Below are 20,323 nucleotides of genomic sequence, written 5' to 3' on the forward strand. Positions count from 1 at the left end.
CAGAGAGAGAAAAGACTATGTAGAGAATGAGAATAGATCACTGTTAGACAGACTAAAAATAAAAAGACTTTTAGGAAGAGAACAAATGTTTTTGGAGATCAATAAATCTGAAACAAATTAAATTATCGACCTGGAAATATTTTATTAAAAATATTTTCATGAATGAATGTTAAGTGTTTGTTTGAGAGTGAATTTTATGTTTAAGACACAGGTGAATTTTATGAATCACCTATGAATACATATTTGAAACCAAGATCACATGAGTGGTAGAGTTTGTATTATTGGTGTAGCTAAAAAAAGTGCAGAGTTAAAACGATGTTTTATTTTTAAGGGGTCTGTTTATTAATGATTGTTTAGTTCATGTTGAATTAAACAGGGAGATTGCATTCTCTTTGAATGGAAAACACGTAGTTTAATAAAGCACTGATGTTATCAGTATTAACTGGGTTTATTCTGATGTTGCTAAAGCACACTACCATACACGAGTAGAAGGGAAAAAAAAAAGTTGAATTGTTAGAGAGCATAAAATACAATTCAAATGGGGAAAAAGAGGTCACAATCGATATCAGAGTGATCTACAGGGATTTCAACTTCTGCTAAGGCATCAGAATGCAGTGATGCAGGAGACAAAAGCAGTGTCACTCAGAGCTACGCGAGTGATGTGAAATGGGATGTTTGCACACATGTTTACGATGTGTTTTGTTTATGTTGGTTACAATTAGTATTTTACGGAGCTTCTTGCAGGAGAGGTGATGATAATTAGATTAATGTGATAACTGAAACATGAATAAATCGTGAGTGACATGAGATTATTGATGGTGCAGTATAGGACTGCAGGATTGATAGATTGTGATACTGGTATGATAGACAGTCTGTTGGTTAATGTTTGTGTGTTTGTCTGTGAATATAGGGTATTAATACTCTCTTGTGGAAGTTCAGCACAGGACGCTGAGCTAATGGCAATATTGTGATGCAAAATAGTCAACTTCTCACTGTCTAATACAGAACAGACAGTCGCAGTAGCAAAAGTAATTATGCACTCACAGTAATACAAATGCACTTGGTAGGATTGACCATGGGGAAACGCCCGTGTAAATTAATTAAATAAAGAACAAATTCGCTGGCTTAAGCATGAAGCAACCTGCGCCCTGGTTGGCGAAGTACAGTGATTCCACGTCCTCTGCCACCCAAAGAGCTCTGGGTTGGTAGAGCTTGTGGACCACATTCTAAAAAGGAAGCATCATAAACAGGTGCTCATGAAGGTCAGGTTGATGTGCACACACATTTTCTTTTTCTCACTGGATTATTTCTATAATAGATCCTGATTTATTTTGATCTGCTAAAAAGGATGCTGTTATTAATTGCAAAAATAGGCAGTACTTTTATTTCTGTATGCGTTATTGAGAAACATTAACGTTTGAATACATTTCTTTGTAAACTTTCTTTTCAACTGTTATTGTTATATGTGCTCTGGACGTCTTGCCAAGAAGGGAGAGATCAATGTATGACTAACATCTTACAGGACTGTTCTCAACTAGGTAATATCATACAGTATGTGGACGACATACTGTTGCAACGGGAACTGCGGAGAAACACTATCTGTTGCTGGAGGAAGTCTTGGATCTCATGGAGCACGCTGCTCTCAAATTAAATCTAAAGAAAGCTGCATTAATGAAATAATCTGTTTGTTTCTTAGGAGTACAGGTGGAAGCTGGAGGACACACATCTGACCCAGGAAATAAAAAGTTGAAAATAAAAAGTTGATAAAAAATCTGCCCTTAGATTCTTTTTGGGCATATTTGGATTCTGTCAGGACTTCATGGAAGGATACAGCGAACTAGCTGTCACCCTCTATGAACACCTGAATGGTAACCCAGGCAAGCAAGACATACTGCAATAGGATTAAAGGTCACATGCCTTGTTTGAGGCATTAAAACAGGCACTGATTCCAACCCCACTCAGGGTCTCCATTCAAATTAAAAAAAAAAATTAAAAAAAAAAAAAAGTGGGGGGTTGGAAGGCTGATTGGGGAGGTCCATATGAGATAATGGACAAACTGGGAGAAACCAATTTGAAATTGGCAATACAAAAATGAGGGAGTGAAAACTGGCTTGAAAACTAGTTTCACTAATAAGCAAGCCTGCTGGAGAACGGAAATTCCTAAGGGCACTGATGCAGTTAGGTTAGAGTAGTAATTGTGAGCAATGAAGTAGATAGAGATTTGTAGTTACTTTCAGAGTACAGACACAGGTCTAAGGCTTTTCTCTTCTCCTAAAGGTTCATGCTGGAACTGATATGTTATATTATGTTCACAATATGGGGTGGACATAGGCTCTGAGAAAAATACAAGATAGAATTAACAGACATTGGCGATTCTTAGAATTGCAATAACATTATCAATGCAGATGAAAAAGAGACTATTCAAGAATTAACCCTTTTTGAATTTTGAAATTAAATCAGATATTAATCAAAAGAATAAATACGGCACTTGTTCTCCACAGGTCCCGAGATATTATTGATGGCGTTTATGTGGAATGGAAGCACAATGCTGTTCATCGGAACTGAGAGGACCATTTCAGAAGAGTTTGTGCAGAAAGTTCCAGTACACTTGTGGAACAATTTGGATATGCAAACAGTAACTGTACATATTAACCTGCAGAACTTTACAATGCTTGTCCATGATATGTAGTAATTAAGCTCTACCATATATCTGGAACAAGAGTGTAAGTTGCTGAGAGACGGTCATGAGGAAGTATCTGAAACCACAGAGACATTCTTACATATGGGGAACCATTCCGGTCTGCATATCAAAAGAAGAAATATTTATGATGACGTTAAAGTGACATTTTGGGGGATGTAATGGGGACTGTTAATTTCAGTTAACATACCTGATAATGAAACTACGTATTATAAACTTGGGGTATAGATGTATGATTGGTGAAAAGATTTGTCTTAGTTTAAAGATACTAAAGGTAATATGTCAGCGATCCTGGAGTGCAGAGATGGGAAGGTCTCGTGTAATTTATTACTAATCACATTCAGTAAAATAACAAAAACTACAAAGGTTGTACCATTGACCTCTAGAGGCACTGGGAGTATGGAGTTTGTGTTGTTCATGACACTTAAGAGTGACATTGTTAAGACATTGTATCTGCCATCCATGTTAGGGAGGTAAAATGGTTGGTGGCTTGCAATGGATTATTTGGAGTGTTATTAGGAACATAATACTATATTAATATGTACTTGTAAGCTAATGGGACATCCTATGTTGAATGGAAATACCAATTGAAAACAGCTGTTCTACTGAAAAATATGGTTACCTATATTAGACATTAATTTTGGAAATCATGTGAACTTTGAATGATATGCTGTAGTGTTGAATATGTCTAAAATGAGGCACTATTTTAGTATTTGTTCAATGCATAGTGATCATTTTTGAAGTTATAGTTTTAGGTTTTAATCAGTCTTAAGTGCATCATAAGATTGAGATGGTCTAGAATATTGGATTCTAGAAAGATGTAATTTAACATACGGGTTAAAAATAATGATGCACCTAAATGTGTTAGAGCAACATGAATAATTGTTAATTATAAATTAATTACAACAAGCTATGAGCGTAATTAAAGCATTTTTAGGTAATACAAAATAATTGAGAAAGTGTGACCAACTGGCACAGACCATGATGGATGCACTGCAGAATATGTTCAGAGATGTATATAGGGGCAAAGTAACCGATGTGATGACAGTAGGAACTTGGATAGAAATCGTCAGCACAGATTGTGAGAAACAGTTACCATGGTGGAAAGATGGCTTAGGCTGTCAGAGATGCAATGATTAAAGTTAGTAGTGTGGTTCTGATCGAGAGGATGGGGATCCACAGCTGGAACATAGAGTTTATTCTGAGAGTACTGCAGTTTCGAATAGAAGATGGGATTATGAGCTTACAGAGTTAAACCAACACTGCACCGTATAGCTAAAGAGCAGGACGGGTGGGTGAAATTGGGAGGCATAGATTGCTGTAAGGAATTGAGTACGTCAGTAATTTACACTTGTTCCATGCGGGGTGATCCAATTTCTAGAAACAGGGCAGTAAACCGTACTATCGAGGTAAAATCACTACGAAAGTATGTCCCCTTTTGCACCCCCTACCTCGGGAAGGTATCATTCTTGGACCAGAACAAAAAACTGTTTTGGATAATGTGAATATAGTATTATCGTATGTAATGTATAATTTCACAAATCTAACTGTTATATTTGAACAGCATTGCAAGCAATACACCAATATCCAGAATTGGCTTCAAAGAGAAATAAGTAGAACAATAAAAGATTACAAAGAGCGAATAGCCAAACGAATGTATGAAGGTAATGAGAATGTGTGAAGGTAATGAGAATGTATGAAGGTAATGAGAATGTGTGAAGGTAATGAGAATGTGTGAAGGTAATGAGAATGTGTGAAGGTAATGAGAATGTGTGAAGGTAATGAGAATGTGTGAAGGTAATGAGAATGTGTGAAGGTAATGAGAATGTATGAAGGTAATGAGAATGTGTGAAGGTAATGAGAATGTGTGAAGGTAATGAGAATGTGTGAAGGTAATGAGAATGTGTGAAGGTAATGAGAATGTGTGAAGGTAATGAGAATGTATGAAGGTAATGAGAATGTGTGAAGGTAATGAGAATGTGTGAAGGTAATAAGAATGTGTGAAGGTAATGAGAATGTATGAAGGTAATAAGAATGTGTGAAGGTAATGAGAATGTGTGAAGGTAATGAGAATGTGTGAAGGTAATAAGAATGTGTGAAGGTAATGAGAATGTATGAAGGTAATAAGAATGTGTGAAGGTAATGAGAATGTGTGAAGGTAATGAGAATGTGTGAAGGTAATGAGAATGTATGAAGGTAATGAGAATGTGTGAAGGTAATGAGAATGTGTGAAGGTAATAAGAATGTGTGAAGGTAATGAGAAACGTAGGAAGAGGGGACTTTTTGATGAAATAGCAGGCTGGTTTGGTGCAGGAAATTCTGTTGCAAACAGCTGGGATATTTATCAAATGTCAAAAGGGCAAACTTGGATAGCAAGTACTGTGAGAGAAGGAATAGAAAGATTGGGGAATGGACAGATGTATGTAAATCAAGGGATTAGACTCCAGGGTACAGCTATATATGAGCTAATAGATGGAACAGAGGGGGCCCTGCGCAATTTGACCAAAGCAATATATTGTAGAATATTTGCGGGTGACCTTGTAAAAACAATGAAGGAAGAAATAATGGACATTAGGCTAAGAGTGGTACCTAGACATGCACAGGAGGAACTCAGGTTGAGGATGGCAATGATCTACCCTGATCAGACTGACCTCCTGGGAGCTAGTTTAGTGTGGCCAAAGAAGAATGGCAAGGAACCACCTGGTCACATAGGGTTCTATCTCTCAATACCATACATGGATCCTAATAACCAGTATAAAGATAGTTTGAAGATTAGACCGATAAGAGTACTACACAATGAGACAGTGATAGTTTGGGAAAAGACTACATGGAAAGTTCAACGAGGGAACTGGAGTGGTGTGGTGCATGAAGTATGCTGTTATGAAACAAATAGTCATGTAGTTTGCCGGTGTCCTGCAATCACCAGAATTAATAGAAATATAAGCACAGAATTAGAGGTACATCCACTAGAGGGGTGGAAAAAAGCAGTGCAGGTTGGGAAATATCAAGGGTGTGTGTTGAGTAACCATACCAATTTTAAGTATGGTGATTTAACTTGTCAGACTTCTCCAGGATTTTGTTTTGCTCCAACACATGCAGTTCAGATTGGAGATTGGTCGAAGTTGATTTGGCACAATTAAAAGCCACCGTATTGAAACGATATGGATGGTCAGGGCAGGCCTTAGGGCACACTTTTGGGGATTATGTTGTTTTAATAATACTGTTAATAGTAATAGTATTGATTTTGTGGAATAGCATTCAGTGTTTTTGGTGGAAAAAACAACACCGACAGTTAGAAAGGACCATTGGCAGACGGGAAACTGTAAACTTACTGGGAGCCACCATGAATAAGAAATAACACCTGTGTACAGTGATAAACTGTATTTACTGTATTTTTCTATGTTTATTTTTCATTTTTTGTATTATTTTTACGTATGTTTGTTTGTTTTTTTTTGTTTGTTTTTTGCTCATGACATACTTACATGGAGAAACAGCAAAGGCAAGGTAGATACCTACACATAATGGAGAGACTTAGAATGAGAGGAACATACTTCACTATAATATATTATACAAACACGGTACTTGATGTGACTACTCAGAACCAGCGAAGAGGACATCTGAGGGCTCGGGATCACGTAAGCAACTTGGTTGTAGCAGGTCACCCCCCTCCATCTTATATTTTAAAAGTGGGGTATGTTGGAAAACATGGAACAAGTATTGAATAGCAGTTTGCTACGCATGAGGAATGACGGCTGTATTCATGTTATTTTTCTGAAAAGTGATTTAACATTGGATAGAAAAAACTGTTAGTTCCAAAAATGCAAGCGCTGCTGTGATAGATGAAAGCTGCAATATGGTAGAGATGTTATGACAACTGAAAAATATTCTTTTGTGTCAAAGCAAATGGCTGGCCAGCAGCACACGGCTGTACAAACAAGTCCTTTGACCTCCAGCCCTGACATGAAAGAAGCTTGCCCTTCGGGGAGTCCACTGGGGTATAAAACTAGTTAAACAGGTTTTTGCTTAGAAAATACAGCTGGTTTATGAGGGGGTCATAAAGCTAGTTTTCAAGGGGACCAGAAGAGACCAGGCTCTAAGACTTCAGAGAGATCCAAAGAGATAATGCCACTGGAATCAAAGGGTCTCAAGAAGATGACAAAAACCAGATGTATGGACCCTTGTGGCACCAGGGGTCTGAGGAATGCACTGAGTTCAGAGGTCGTCACACTAGACTACACACACACTCACACACACACACACACTCACACTAAATGAAATATATGGTAACGGGATAATGAGTTGTACCTTTTCTATTGGTTAAGTGTCAGAGAAAGAGGAGGAGAGAGACACCTATGCAGAAGGGTATTTAATGTCATGCAACGATTGTAAGAGTATTTTGTTTGTCCTGTACCTGGGAACAGACTCCCTGCATATTTCAATAAACCTAACAACTGAGTGAAGAAAAGGACTCTGTGCATTTTCTTGAATCTACTTACTCATCATCCTCTTTTTTAAGTTACATCAGGGTGATTCCTCCAAAATTTCCTTTTGTCGAGATCAGGCTTATTCAAGGTGGTGTGTCCGCAGTCAATTACAGTTCTGCTTTCATGACTTTTATGTTTAGTGAGCTGGGGGTGATTCCTCCATAATTTCCTTTTGTCCTCCACACATTTCAATTGTAAAATGTAATGCCTGCAGCACTTGATATTCCCAGGTGGTCTCCCATCCAAGTACTAACCAAGCCCAACATTGCTTAGCTTCTGAGAGCAGACGAGATCAGGCTTATTCAAGGTGGTGTGGCCGCAGTCAATCGCATTTCTGCTTTCATGACTTTTATGTTTAGTGAGCTGGGGGTGATTCCTCCAAAATTTCCTTTTGTCCTCCACACATTTCAAATGTAAAATGTAATTACAAAAAAGTAATGCCTGCAGCACTTGATATTCCCAGGTGGTCTCCCATCCAAGTACTAACCAAGCCCAACATTGCTTAGCTTCTGAGATCAGATGAGATCAGGCTTATTCAAAGTGGTGTGGCCGCAGGCGATCGCATTTCAGCTTTCATGACTTTTATGTTTAGTGAGCTGGGGGTGATTCCTCCAAAATTTCCTTTTGTCCTCCACACATTTCAATTGTAAAATGTAATGCCTGCAGCACTTGATATTCCCAGGTGGTCTCCCATCCAAGTACTAACCAAGCCCAACATTGCTTAGCTTCTGAGATCAGACGAGATCAGGCTTATTCAAGGTGGTATGGCCGCAGGCGGTTGCAGTTCTGCTTTCATGACTTTTATGTTTAGTGAGCTGGGGGTGATTCCTCCAAAATTTCCTTTTGTCCTCCACACATTTCAATTGTAAAATGTAATTTAAAAAATGTAATGCCTGCAGCACCTGATATTTCCAGGTGTACGGTGTCCATTTTAGGACATCCTCAGACCTTACCCCTCCTCAAGTCAATCGTCAACCCTCCTCGAGTCAATCGTCAGACCTCCTCGAGTCAATCGTCACCCCTCCTCGAGTCAATCGTCACCCCTCCTCGAGTCAATCGTCAGACCTCCTCGTGTCAATCCTCACCCCTCCTCGAGTCAATCATCAGACCTCCTCGAGTCAATCGTCACCCCTCCTCGAGTTAATCGTCAGACCTCCTCGAGTCAATCGTCAACCCTCCTCGAGTCAATCGTCAGACCTCCTCGAGTCAATTGTCACCCCTCCTCGAGTCAATCGTCACCCCTCCTCGAGTCAATCATCAGACCTCCTCGTGTCAATCCTCACCCCTCCTAGAGTCAATCATCAGACCTCCTCGAGTCAATCGTCACCCCTCCTCGAGTTAATCGTCAGACCTCCTCGAGTCAATCGTCAACCCTCCTCGAGTCAATCGTCAGACCTCCTCGAGTCAATTGTCACCCCTCCTCGAGTCAATCGTCACCCCTCCTCGAGTCAATCGTCAGACCTCCTCGTGTCAATCCTCACCCCTCCTCGAGTCAATCATCAGACCTCCTCGAGTCAATCGTCACCCCTCCTCGAGTTAATCGTCAGACCTCCTCGAGTCAATCGTCAACCCTCCTCGAGTCAATCGTCAGACCTCCTCGAGTCAATCGTCACCCCTCCTCGAGTCAATCGTCACCCCTCCTCGAGTCAATCGTCAGACCTCCTCGAGTCAATCGTCACCCCTCCTCGAGTCAATCGTCACCCCTCCTTGAGTCAATCGTCAGACCACTTTAAGCCATACTATCCCCTCCCCCTTTTTACGGTTACTGGAATAGCTGGACAGAAGTTTAGCAGTGCAGTTTTACTTGCTCGAGAGACCGGTGAGTACTAGAACAATTTAAAAAAAATAAATAAAAAATACACAAATTAAATAGGCCTATATTAATATACGTACACAAACGTACCTTAATAGGACAGCGTGAGTTAGTGCAGTTCAATGTGTTGTACGTTAATTTGAAAATACGTTAAAGAAACTACGTATATTTTTTTCACATTTTTTAATTACTTTTATAATATAGGTTGCTGGTGTTTTGCATTGTTGAAAATCAGACGATGGAAAACCAGAACCGTATCTTTTAAGTGAAAACATACACCAATAACTCTTTCTTCATAATCTTATTATTATAATTACATTTTATCGTAAAAGGAGTAGTTTGAACTTTGAAAATGTTTTATTTCTAACATTGTATATATTAGGGTGGGTTTATGAATTTAATCAACTAAAACCTAAGATGCGTTGCTAATAATGACCAATCTTGCTATAAATTAAGCAAGCCTTTGAATACAAAAATAGATTTAACTGTACAAAAATATATATATATTTTAAATAAAATGTACTATTTTTTTCTCGCAGCCATCTAGGATTTTCTCAGTTGGCATATATGAATACATGTTTGTGTTTTATTTAATTTTTCTAATAATCTTAATTATGTATGCTTATGAGATAGTGAAGTCAAAATAAGGAGATAGTAAATCAAAATAATGTGATACTAATTCAAAATAATGAGATAGTATGTCGAACATAATGTAATTTTAAAATGTATTTATTTTTTTATTTGTGCTGGAAATGGGTTTCCATTGGCTTCCACGTTACGTTTTTAGCGAATTAGTAATTACATATCTTTTTTTTTCCCAGTGGAATATGGCAGACTACAATGATCAGTATGATCAGCTGAAGAACGAATTAAAAGAAGGTAGTATAAACTGTATTTAGCATTTCTAGATATTTAATGTTGCACTCATTTTAAGTTATTAGTATTGTCTGCAGTTCTGTTGCAAAAGCTAACTCTATTTTTTAATTAAATTCATAGCACGAGCATTTTGTGGTAGCTAACTTAAGACGACTGTCGACTTGGTTTTTCAGCTCTGCACACTCCTTGCTAACAACAACGTTTTCCATTACAATCCTACATCAATAATTACATTATTGTAAACTGCACATTTGATTTAATTTGTGATTGTTGTACATATAGGAATCCTGACAGACAATAGGTTTGATACACGCGTGAGAGCCCTGTTGAAAAGGACATCGCAGTCAGACGTCGTCAGTAAATGCCAAGGTAATTATGAGTCATTTCAGTCCTCTTATAAATTGTGTTAAAGCTTGAAAAGTAATATCTTAAAGGGGGCTGTGTTCCTATCAGTGCAAGTTCTTACTAAAAGGAAGGTCGGGATGATTGGCTGTACTGTATGTAATTAATCCTCCGGACTGTAGATGGCAGTGCAAACAATCCAACGACAATTGTTTTACCACATTTAATAATGTTAAATATATTAAGTTGACAAATGAACCCTATGTAGCTACCAGATCACTGCTTTCTATGTGTTTTTATTGGGAAGATGGGTGTTTAATACATTTTTATTTGGGAAGATTTCAAATAAACTATAATAAAAATAAAACTAAAAATGCAGACCCCAACCCTCGTCTCGTACTCCTTTCAGCAAAACAATATTCAACTGAATAACTCTCTCTCCGGCCTCCTTCAATCACCACGTGGATTCATGGAGAACTTTCTCGCCCCATCTACCGTTCCTCCTACTCGACTGTCTGGTCTTCATTTACTCACTTTTGCGAGTAAAAAATAAATAAATAAATAATTAAAAAAAAAAAAAAACGGATCTCAAACCTCTTTCAACCTACAGCACCTCCTCGCCTTCATCACTCACCTCAGGCTGTCTCTATGTTTAGCCCCCTCCTCTATTTAGATGCTACCTAGCGGGCATTCAGTATCAATTTCGCCTCCAATCTTTCTCCTCTCGTCCGTTCTAGAGATAGCGGATCTCTAGAGAGAACGCTCAGAGGTATGGAGAAAAGCCTGCTCCCCTCCTCTCCATCAAGTTAATCAATCTCTACTGATCTTCTCCTTTGTCTCATCACTGCTCTCTGGCAAGGATGCTTCAACCTATTCAACGACATCGTCATGGAAACCCTGTGCCTGACCGTCGCCTTTGGATTTCTCCGCTGTGCAGAATTCTCAACTCCATCAATTTCCAACTTCCCAGCTCTAGGCCTCAAGTGCTCAGATCTCTCTCAAATCCCCGGAAACCACTTTATCCTCCTCATCAGATCTTCAAAAACGGTCCAATTAAGCCAAGGATTCAGTATCTTCTGTCAGATCCCCTCTTCGACAGCTCCAGATCTATACTTACGAGTCACTGGTTCTCATCCCGTTTATGCACCCTCTCGTCACGGATCGGACTTTCTTCTACTATTTTTCCCCCCATTCATTCTGGATTGGAGCAGCTGCCTCCGCGGCTAGCGCAGGTATCAACACTTTGATTAAGTCTATGGGGGGCTGGATCTCTTCAGCTGTGAACTTTTATATTAGATCATCCTCTGCAGACATCGCCACAGCTCACCAAGCACTTGTTAGCTTGCCCGGAGTGGGGGGCGCCCTCTCCGCCAGGCCCACCAGAGGTTTCCTCCCTGCAGGGGGGTTTTTCCTCTCCACAGTGCGGACGGCTTATAGGCATAGGTTGTCTACTAACATCTCTTGTCTTTTCTCTTTTCTTCTAGCTTTTGTTTATGTGTGCGGCTCTGCGATCTCTTTTCTATCCCACGGTGTGGTTCTTGCGGGGAGCCGGGGGTCCTCTTTTGGGGGGAAGTGAGTCTCACTCCCCCGGCTGTCCGGGTCGGCCTCTCGTCTCAACCACTGCCGCCCGGCTGTTCCTCGCCGGCCTGAGGGGACCCCCAGCCACATCCTATTCTTCTGCTGCTTATGCGCTAAGCCTTCCAGGCCTCAACCTTGCTGTCCCATCTCCTCTCTTCTATTTCAGGTCCAGGACCATTTCAGCCCCCTCATGCAGTAGGCCGTGCCTCCACCTGCCGAGCGGGCCCCGACCGAGGGGGGGGGGGTTTCTCTGTTTTCGTCTCTCCTAAACGGACCCGAGACACTTTTTCCTAAGCTCTCCACGCCGCCCAGCTGCCAGCTTAGCTGCCTGAGGATGCTGCACTGAGTTGCGAAGGATCTGTCCTTTTGTCCTGTTCGTCCCCTTCCTGTCTCTTGCTCCACTAAACGCCCAGCAGCCAGAGGATGCTGCCTGACCCGTCGGGAGCGAGAGTCAGTTTGTTGTATGTTATATGTCTAAACTTTGCTCTCTCTCTCACTTTTAGGTCACCCAGCAGTCGGAGGATGCTGCCTGACCTGGCGGAAAGTGTTTATATCTAATCCTTTGCTCTTCTCATGTCTCCCTCTCTACGTCGCCCAGCAGCCAGAGGATGCTGCCTGACCCGACGAGAAGGGAAAACTCTTCGTCCCCCCTATCTCGTCCTGCTATCAGTATCTAACCTCAATGTTACTAAGCACCATTCCCAAACTCCAGCCCTCAATCTCGCCATCCTTCAAACTCGTCTCACTCTTAAACTCTCAAATGTCTCACCCCTCTCAAGCCTCCTAAGCAACCGGAGAAATCCTCTCATCTGGTCTCATTCTTAACCCTTTGCGGTCCATTTATTAATCGCGCGTCAGGCACGCCAGGTCTAATTAATTTTCACACGCGCAGTTAATTTTATACGCGCTGTTTAAAAGTATTTTTTTTCACAGTCAAACGGGTTTAAATGGCCCTGCATATCAACAAAGCACACACTAGGCATCTCCAGCCCCTCCCCAGCCTTTTGTTTGCTATAGCGTTCAGCTGTGTAAGAAATAAATAATAATAATAATAATAGTCATACATACCGATCGATCATCTCCAGATCACTCGTTTTATCACCAAACTCCTCAATAATGCGATCCAAGTCATTATTTTATTACTATAACATCTGAAAAAAGCTCTGCAAATGTCCATGATAGTCTCAGTGCGCTGACGCACTTAGCCAGCTTGTTTATTATGGACGCCCATTATCTGATACCTGATACCATGTATGACTATTCATGAAATACGCCTTTTTTTTTTTTTTTTTTTTTTTTTTTCCGACTTGTCTCGGCTCCTGTCGCTACCACTCGGCAATTGAATGGTTTTCTCGGCTTTTTCCGGAGAAAAAACGACTAAACATCCGTTTATTGTGTTGCTATAATGATGTCGGACCCAGTCCGACAAAGGACCTGTGAGGAATAATTGCAATGTCGGACCCAGTCCGACAATGGACCGCAAAGGGTTAATATCTCACTCCCAATTTCGCCTCCTCTCAAGCCCTCGTAGGCAACCAGTGAAATGTTAGCCTTTAGGCGTAATTCGGGGGATGCCGTAGAGGGCGCTCTCCCGCTTTGCGCTCCTTTTTTCTTCTTATCCTATTTCCTTTTCTTTAGCCTGTCTTACCTTCCCTCCGTGGCATCCTGCCCGGTAGCGTCCGCGATCTCTTCCGGGTGGAAGCTGATCCCAGTTCAGCCTCATTTAGTATTTCCAGCCAATCGCACAATGCAGCGCTCGCCACGTCAATTATTAGGGCATGGCCAGCACTGCTCCACGTATGTGTTATTGGCTGCCCCTCCTGTCTATCTCGCTCTCTTTTTCTACTTTAACCCAGCACTATTTCTGCTTCCTTGTCTGTGTTTGTTTTTTGTTCCTCCTCCTCCCCTCCTCTGCTCCTTTCTATATCGCACTGTCCGCACAGGGCTCCCTCAGGGGGGGAAGTGAGTCTCACTCCCCCGGCTGTCCGGGTCGGCCTCTCGTCTCAACCACTGCCGCCCGGCTGTTCCTCGCCGGCCTGAGGGGACCCCCGGCCACATCCTATTCTTCTGCTGCTTATGCGCTAAGCCTTCCAGGCCTCAACCTTGCTGTCCCATCTCCTCTCTTCTATTTCAGGTCCAGGACCATTTCAGCCCCCTCATGCAGTAGGCCGTGCCTCCACCTGCCGAGCGGGCCCCGACCGAGGGGGGGGGGGGGGGGTTTCTCTGTTTTCGTCTCTCCTAAACGGACCCGAGACACTTTTTCCTAAGCTCTCCACGCCGCCCAGCTGCCAGCTTAGCTGCCTGAGGATGCTGCACTGAGTTGCGAAGGATCTGTCCTTTTGTCCTGTTCGTCCCCTTCCTGTCTCTTGCTCCACTAAACGCCCAGCAGCCAGAGGATGCTGCCTGACCCGTCGGGAGCGAGAGTCAGTTTGTTGTATGTTATATGTCTAAACTTTGCTCTCTCTCTCACTTTTAGGTCACCCAGCAGTCGGAGGATGCTGCCTGACCTGGCGGAAAGTGTTTATATCTAATCCTTTGCTCTTCTCATGTCTCCCTCTCTACGTCGCCCAGCAGCCAGAGGATGCTGCCTGACCCGACGAGAAGGGAAAACTCTTCGTCCCCCCTATCTCGTCCTGCTATCAGTATCTAACCTCAATGTTACTAAGCACCATTCCCAAACTCCAGCCCTCAATCTCGCCATCCCTCAAACTCGTCTCACTCTTAAACTCTCAAATGTCTCACCCCTCTCAAGCCTCCTAAGCAACCGGAGAAATCCTCTCATCTGGTCTCATTCTTAATATCTCACTCCCAATTTCGCCTCCTCTCAAGCCCTCGTAGGCAACCAGTGAATAGTAATAACAATAAATCTGATTTTGCATTTATGCAAAGACAGTTTCTTACTAAAAAAATGGGGATGGGGGGACAGGACAGCTGGTAATGTATGACTAACGCATTAAAACAACTAGTAAAATAACAAAATATACTCTTACAAGTACCATGTATTAGGGCCCTTGAATAAAACATGGTATAATACATTATACAATTGAAATGTGTACCTCAAAATGGTTCTGCCATTTGTTTATCCAGGACTTTTTTAAGGCACCATTGAAGCACTCAGCCCTCTGTATGAAAAGGTTTAACACTATTAGGGCCGCCCCCATGTTATTGAACACGCAGACGGGTTCATGTTTGAAGCCTTTTTACTCAGGCATTGTAAAAGACAACCCTACATGCTGTGTATCTATAGAAAGACGAGGTTGGGGTCTTTCAAATGCCGCTCTCTAAGCTTTCCTGTGAGCGTGCCCTCAATACAGCTCTTTAAAATGCATCATTTGTTTACAATTTATACAGTTGGACAACCTGTACCTGTATTTGATCTAGTCAATAGTGAATATAAACTAAATTACAAATTATGACTTTGAAGCACAACATGTTGCTAACAAAAACATTTCTATCTTAATTGTATTTTTTTCTATCTTCTTAATTGTATTTTCCCTTCTATTTGTAATTTTTTTTCTTAAATTTTTATTCTCAAAAAAAAAAAAAAAACTTGCCTGATTATGAACAGACTTTCCAAATCGAATGCTGTTTGCACCTGATAATGAATCTTCATGTCGGTATCTGAATGCCATCTGCATGAGTGCCACTGTGGTGTTCTCCTGCCCTCCTGTCTGCTCTCATGAGCCTGGGACAACCTTCAAAACAAGTTAAAGCATTTTAAAAGTTATATAAAGAAGGTATTGCTAAGAACTACAATGTTGGACATTTTTAACCCTTATGCTGTATGTTACACCTTTCAATATTTTTTTCCTTTAATCAAAATAATTTATATTTTTAACATGTTATTTTGGTGTTTGTTTCTTTTATCATACACGTTTTCATAATTAATGAAAGAACAGCCACACAAATAAGATTACATTTATCTGTGATCAGCAAATGAGCTTATTGTCTGTCTTTTATGAAGCTATTAGGCCTTAATGTAATACAAACCATTTAACGCTGAAACTGCATCCAGAAAATATCTTGCAATAAAGTTCTGTTTACGGTTTGAGGTTCCTGCTTTAATCCAGATCAGATACCGAGAAAACCTATTTGTATAAAGAGTTAAAAAAACGTAAGTTACATAAAGATAGATTGATAGATTATAGATAGATGCATGGATGGAGACATACAAAAGATTTTTATCAAAGATTTAAAAAATATAAGTGGTTACATTAATGTTTAAATAAAGGTAGAGATTGAAAATCATATAGAGACAACAAAATGAAAAAAGTTATTTTACAGCATGCGTTTTAAAGCTGATTTTGTTGTACTCATTGTCAAAGCACTTCTGTCTTTGATCTACATGTATATTTATTATTTTCACATACCCATCAATGCAAATGTGAATCCAAATTCCATAAAACCTTAGTTTATCATTTCCTGCAACATGAATACAAAAAAAATTGATTCAATGTTCTTTTAGCTTCTTTGTTATATACCCTACTTACAATATGATACTCAGTACTTACCATCTATATGCCAGCTGTCATTGGGTCCGTGACTAAAGTAATTCCTCCTTTCTATTCTTTTTCTCCCTGCACGACGTCTCACAAGACCGCTACCATCCAGCTCTCTCATGAATTCATGGACATCATCTCTATAAAAATAAGGTTATTTATATACATTATACAGTGCCCTAACTAAATATTAGAGACTACGACATATTAGAGAATGCCCCTAACAGCTGTAATTGCAGCTGGAGGTAGTCCTACCCGCTATTACGGGTATTCTCTAATATTTCGTACCATCAAATATTTTGTTAGGGCAATGTATGTACATATATGGCGCGCATATATGTATGTGTATATATGTGTGTCTGTGTGTGTTTCATAATGTTTGCTTCATTCTTCATTAATTATAATTCTATCTAAAGCAAAGAAATCAAACTCTTTTGAGACATAATTGAATAAGTACCATTATGTGTAAAAAAAACTAACTAAGAAAAATACCTTATGAAACAAAGGTGTCAAAAGGAAAAATAACAAAAAGCTCCCAACGTAAGTATTTATCAGGGAGCTATCTATTAATGAACAGAAAATGATATATACCTGTAGCAAGGCCGGAGACCCTTTCCGTCCCTTATTCTCCTGTGCATTGCTCGAATACCTTTGGCTGGTGACCAATGTTTAAGTTCATTCTGGAATATAGAGTGAAATTACATTATATATCATCATCATCATCTTCAGCCTTTTTCAATCCACTGCTGGATGAAGGCCTCCCCAAGATTCACACTATATATATATATATATATATATATATACACACACACACACATACAATTAAAATAATTTGTTTGGTAAATCACAGTTTAAAGGTTGTTTTTATTACAAAGGGATAGCTAGGAAATCTATTGAATACCTCTATAGCCTGACGTATTGCATGCAGTGGTCTGTGATCACTTCTTCGCCTCAATCCCAGTGCTTTAAGAATTCTTCTCAGATGCCTTTCACTTAAAACAGTAAACATAACTTAAGGTTGGCATTAATTACATAGGTGAAACAGAAGAAGATTGTAACTGACATATTAACCTTAGGGGGAGTGTTGAAATATTAAAGATTACATTTTCTTATTTTTTTTTGTTGAAGGTGAATGATTATTGATTAGTGGTAGGTGAAAGTTTGCACTGTAGTATTAACTGTATTTACTTAAAACAAACATACTGTATTTTCACTAACCTGTTATATCAAAATGAGATGGTAAACTGTATATAAATAAACGTGTGTTGATACAAATCATATGACCGATCACAAACTTAAGTGTTAATCTTTGTTTGTAGAATAAATGTCCTTTCAAAAACCTTGTTGATAACTCAAATATATAAAAGAGTTAATTTATATATTATGCACAAAAGTAAGTTAAGAAATATAAATAACTTACGACATTTTGTGACCACGGGCTTCAAGCATTCTCACCATCTCTTTTTGGGTGTACCCATCATTAAAGAGTTTCAGGATTAGTTGATCTGAAGTACGGTGATAGTGAAGGTTGCTGTAATTTAAATAAATCGAATACACTTTATTTTATGAGGTTAATGTAAATGTAATTTTGCATTATTCGAAAATAAAATAATTGCAACCAAATCTAATGTTTTTATTGTATTTTATTATATTACTTTATATGTAGCTAGCTACTATCAATTCAGTAATTCGGACATTCAATTATCTTTAGCTTACTTATTAACACATTATTTTCACGAATATTTAGATTAACTCATAAACAACTTTTGAAATTAAAATAAAGCAAATAAAACGGTAAGTGTGCATTTTACCTCGAAAAATATGAGTTATTGGTGTATGTTTTCACTTAAAAGATACGGTTCTGGTTTTCCATCGTCTGATTTTCAACACTGCAAAACACCAGCAACCTATATTATAAAAGTAATTAAAAAATGTGAAAAAAATATACGTAGTTTCTTTAACGTATTTTCAAATTAACGTACAACACATTGAACTGCACTAACTCACGCTGTCCTATTAAGGTACGTTTGTGTACGTATATTAATATGGGCCTATTTAATTTGAGTATTTTTTATTTTTATTTTTTTAAAATTGTTCTAGTACTCACCGGTCTCTCGAGCAAGTAAAACTGCACTGCTAAACTTCTGTCCAGCTATTCCAGTAACCGTAAAAAGGGGGAGGGGATAGTATGGCTTAAAGTGGTCTGACGATTGACTCGAGGAGGGGTGACGATTGACTCGAGGAGGGTTGACGATTGACTCGAGGAGGGGTGACGATTGACTCGAGGAGGTCTGACGATTGACTCGAGGAGGACTGACGATTGACTCGAGGAGGGGTGAGGTCTGATGTCTGACGATTGACTCGAGGAGGGGTGACGATTGACTCGAGGAGGGGTGATGATTGACTCGAGGAGGGTTGACGATTGACTCGAGGAGGGTTGACGATTGACTCGAGGAGGGGTGACGATTGACTCGAGGAGGTCTGACGATTGACTCGAGGAGGTCTGACGATTGACTCGAGGAGGGGTGATGATTGACTCGAGGAGGGTTGACGATTGACTCGAGGAGGGTTGACGATTGACTCGAGGAGGGGTGACGATTGACTCGAGGAGGTCTGACGATTGACTCGAGGAGGTCTGATGATTGACTCGAGGAGGTCTGACGATTGACTCGAGGAGGGGTGAGGTCTGATGTCTGACGATTGAATCGAGGAGGGGTGAGGATTGACTTGAGGAGGGGTAAGGTCTGAGGATGTCCTAAAATGGACACCGTACAGGTAGTCTCCCATCCAAGAACTAACCAAGCCCAACATTGCTTAGCTTCTGAGATCAGACGAGATCAGGCTTACTCAAGGTGGTGTGGCCGCAGGCGATTGCAGTTCTGCATTCATGACTTTTATGTTCGGTGAGCTGGGGGTGATTCCTCCGAAATTTCCTTTTGTCCTCCACACATTTCAATTGTAAAATGTAATTACAAAAATGTAATGCCTACAGCACTTGATATTCCCAGGTAGTCTCCCATCCAAGTACTAACCAAGCCCAACATTGCTTAGCTTCTGAGATCAGGCTTATTCAAGGCGGTGTGGCCGCAGGCGATTGCAGTTCTGCTTTCATGACTTTTATGTTCGGTGAGCTGGGGGTGACTCCTCGAAAATTTCCTTTTGTCCTCCACACATTTCAATTGTAAAATGTGATTACAAAATTGTAATGCCTGCAGCATTTGATATTCCCAGGTGGTCTCCCATCCAAGTACTAACAAAGCCAAACATTGCTTAGCTTCTGAGATCAGACGAGATCAGGCTTATTCAAGGTGGTGTGGCCGCAGGCGATTGCATTTTTGCTTTCATGACTTTTATGTTTAGTGAGCTGGGGGTGATTCCTCCAAAATTTCCTTTTGTCCTCCACACATTTCAATTGTAAAATGTAATGCCTGCAGCACTTGATATTCCCAGGTGGTCTCCCATCCAAGTACTAACCAAGCCCAACATTGCTTAGCTTCTGAGATCAGACGAGATCAGGCTTATTCAAGGTGGTGTGGCCGCAGGCAATTGCATTTCTGCTTTCCTGCTTTCCTGACTTTTATGTTAAGTGAGCTGGGGGTGATTCTTCCACAATTTCCTTTTGTCCTCCACACATTTCAATTGTAAAATGTAATTACAAAAATGTAATGCCTGCAGCACTTGATATTCCCAGGTGGTCTCCCATCCAAGTACTAACCAAGCCCAACATTGCTTAGCTTCTGAGATCAGACGAGATCAGGCTTATTCAAGGTGGTGTGGCCGCAGGCGATTGCAGTTCTGCATTCATGACTTTTATGTTCGGTGAGCTGGGGGTGATTCCTCCGAAATTTCCTTTTGTCCTCCACACATTTCAATTGTAAAATGTAATTACAAAAATGTAATGCCTACAGCACTTGATATTCCCAGGTAGTCTCCCATCCAAGTACTAACCAAGCCCAACATTGCTTAGCTTCTCAGATCAGGCTTATTCAAGGCGGTGTGGCCGCAGGCGATTGCAGTTCTGCTTTCATGACTT

At 40.3% G+C, this 20,323-nt stretch overlaps 1 long non-coding RNA gene, 5 other non-coding genes and 3 pseudogenes across 6 annotated transcripts; all 9 read right to left on the reverse strand.

The window, feature by feature from the left end:
* Positions 1–7,387: 7,387 nt before the first annotated feature.
* On the reverse strand, positions 7,388–7,506 carry LOC131713017 (5S ribosomal RNA). Its single transcript, XR_009314904.1, has one exon. It is a non-coding gene; the product is annotated as a 5S ribosomal RNA (ribosomal RNA).
* A 114-nt stretch (positions 7,507–7,620) lies between these two features.
* Positions 7,621–7,739, reverse strand: LOC131718218 (5S ribosomal RNA). The gene has a single exon (XR_009317115.1). It is a non-coding gene; the product is annotated as a 5S ribosomal RNA (ribosomal RNA).
* A 100-nt stretch (positions 7,740–7,839) lies between these two features.
* LOC131719332 (5S ribosomal RNA) lies at positions 7,840–7,958 on the reverse strand. Its single transcript, XR_009318230.1, has one exon. It is a non-coding gene; the product is annotated as a 5S ribosomal RNA (ribosomal RNA).
* Positions 7,959–16,298: 8,340 nt separating this feature from the next.
* Positions 16,299–17,282, reverse strand: LOC131709706 (uncharacterized). The gene is made up of 3 exons (XR_009311585.1): positions 17,192–17,282; positions 16,882–16,970; positions 16,299–16,430 (listed from the first exon to the last, which is right to left on the reverse strand). It is a non-coding gene; the product is annotated as an uncharacterized LOC131709706 (long non-coding RNA).
* Positions 17,283–19,273: 1,991 nt separating this feature from the next.
* Positions 19,274–19,382, reverse strand: LOC117970819 (5S ribosomal RNA; annotated as a pseudogene).
* A 114-nt stretch (positions 19,383–19,496) lies between these two features.
* Positions 19,497–19,615, reverse strand: LOC117970814 (5S ribosomal RNA; annotated as a pseudogene).
* Positions 19,616–19,715: 100 nt separating this feature from the next.
* Positions 19,716–19,834, reverse strand: LOC117970821 (5S ribosomal RNA). The gene has a single exon (XR_004662999.1). It is a non-coding gene; the product is annotated as a 5S ribosomal RNA (ribosomal RNA).
* A 122-nt stretch (positions 19,835–19,956) lies between these two features.
* LOC117972193 (5S ribosomal RNA) lies at positions 19,957–20,075 on the reverse strand. The gene has a single exon (XR_009318903.1). It is a non-coding gene; the product is annotated as a 5S ribosomal RNA (ribosomal RNA).
* A 114-nt stretch (positions 20,076–20,189) lies between these two features.
* LOC117972201 (5S ribosomal RNA) lies at positions 20,190–20,298 on the reverse strand (annotated as a pseudogene).
* Positions 20,299–20,323: the final 25 nt, after the last annotated feature.

Source organism: Acipenser ruthenus, chromosome 44 (assembly GCF_902713425.1).
Source record: "Acipenser ruthenus chromosome 44, fAciRut3.2 maternal haplotype, whole genome shotgun sequence".
NCBI lineage: Eukaryota > Metazoa > Chordata > Actinopteri > Acipenseriformes > Acipenseridae > Acipenser > Acipenser ruthenus.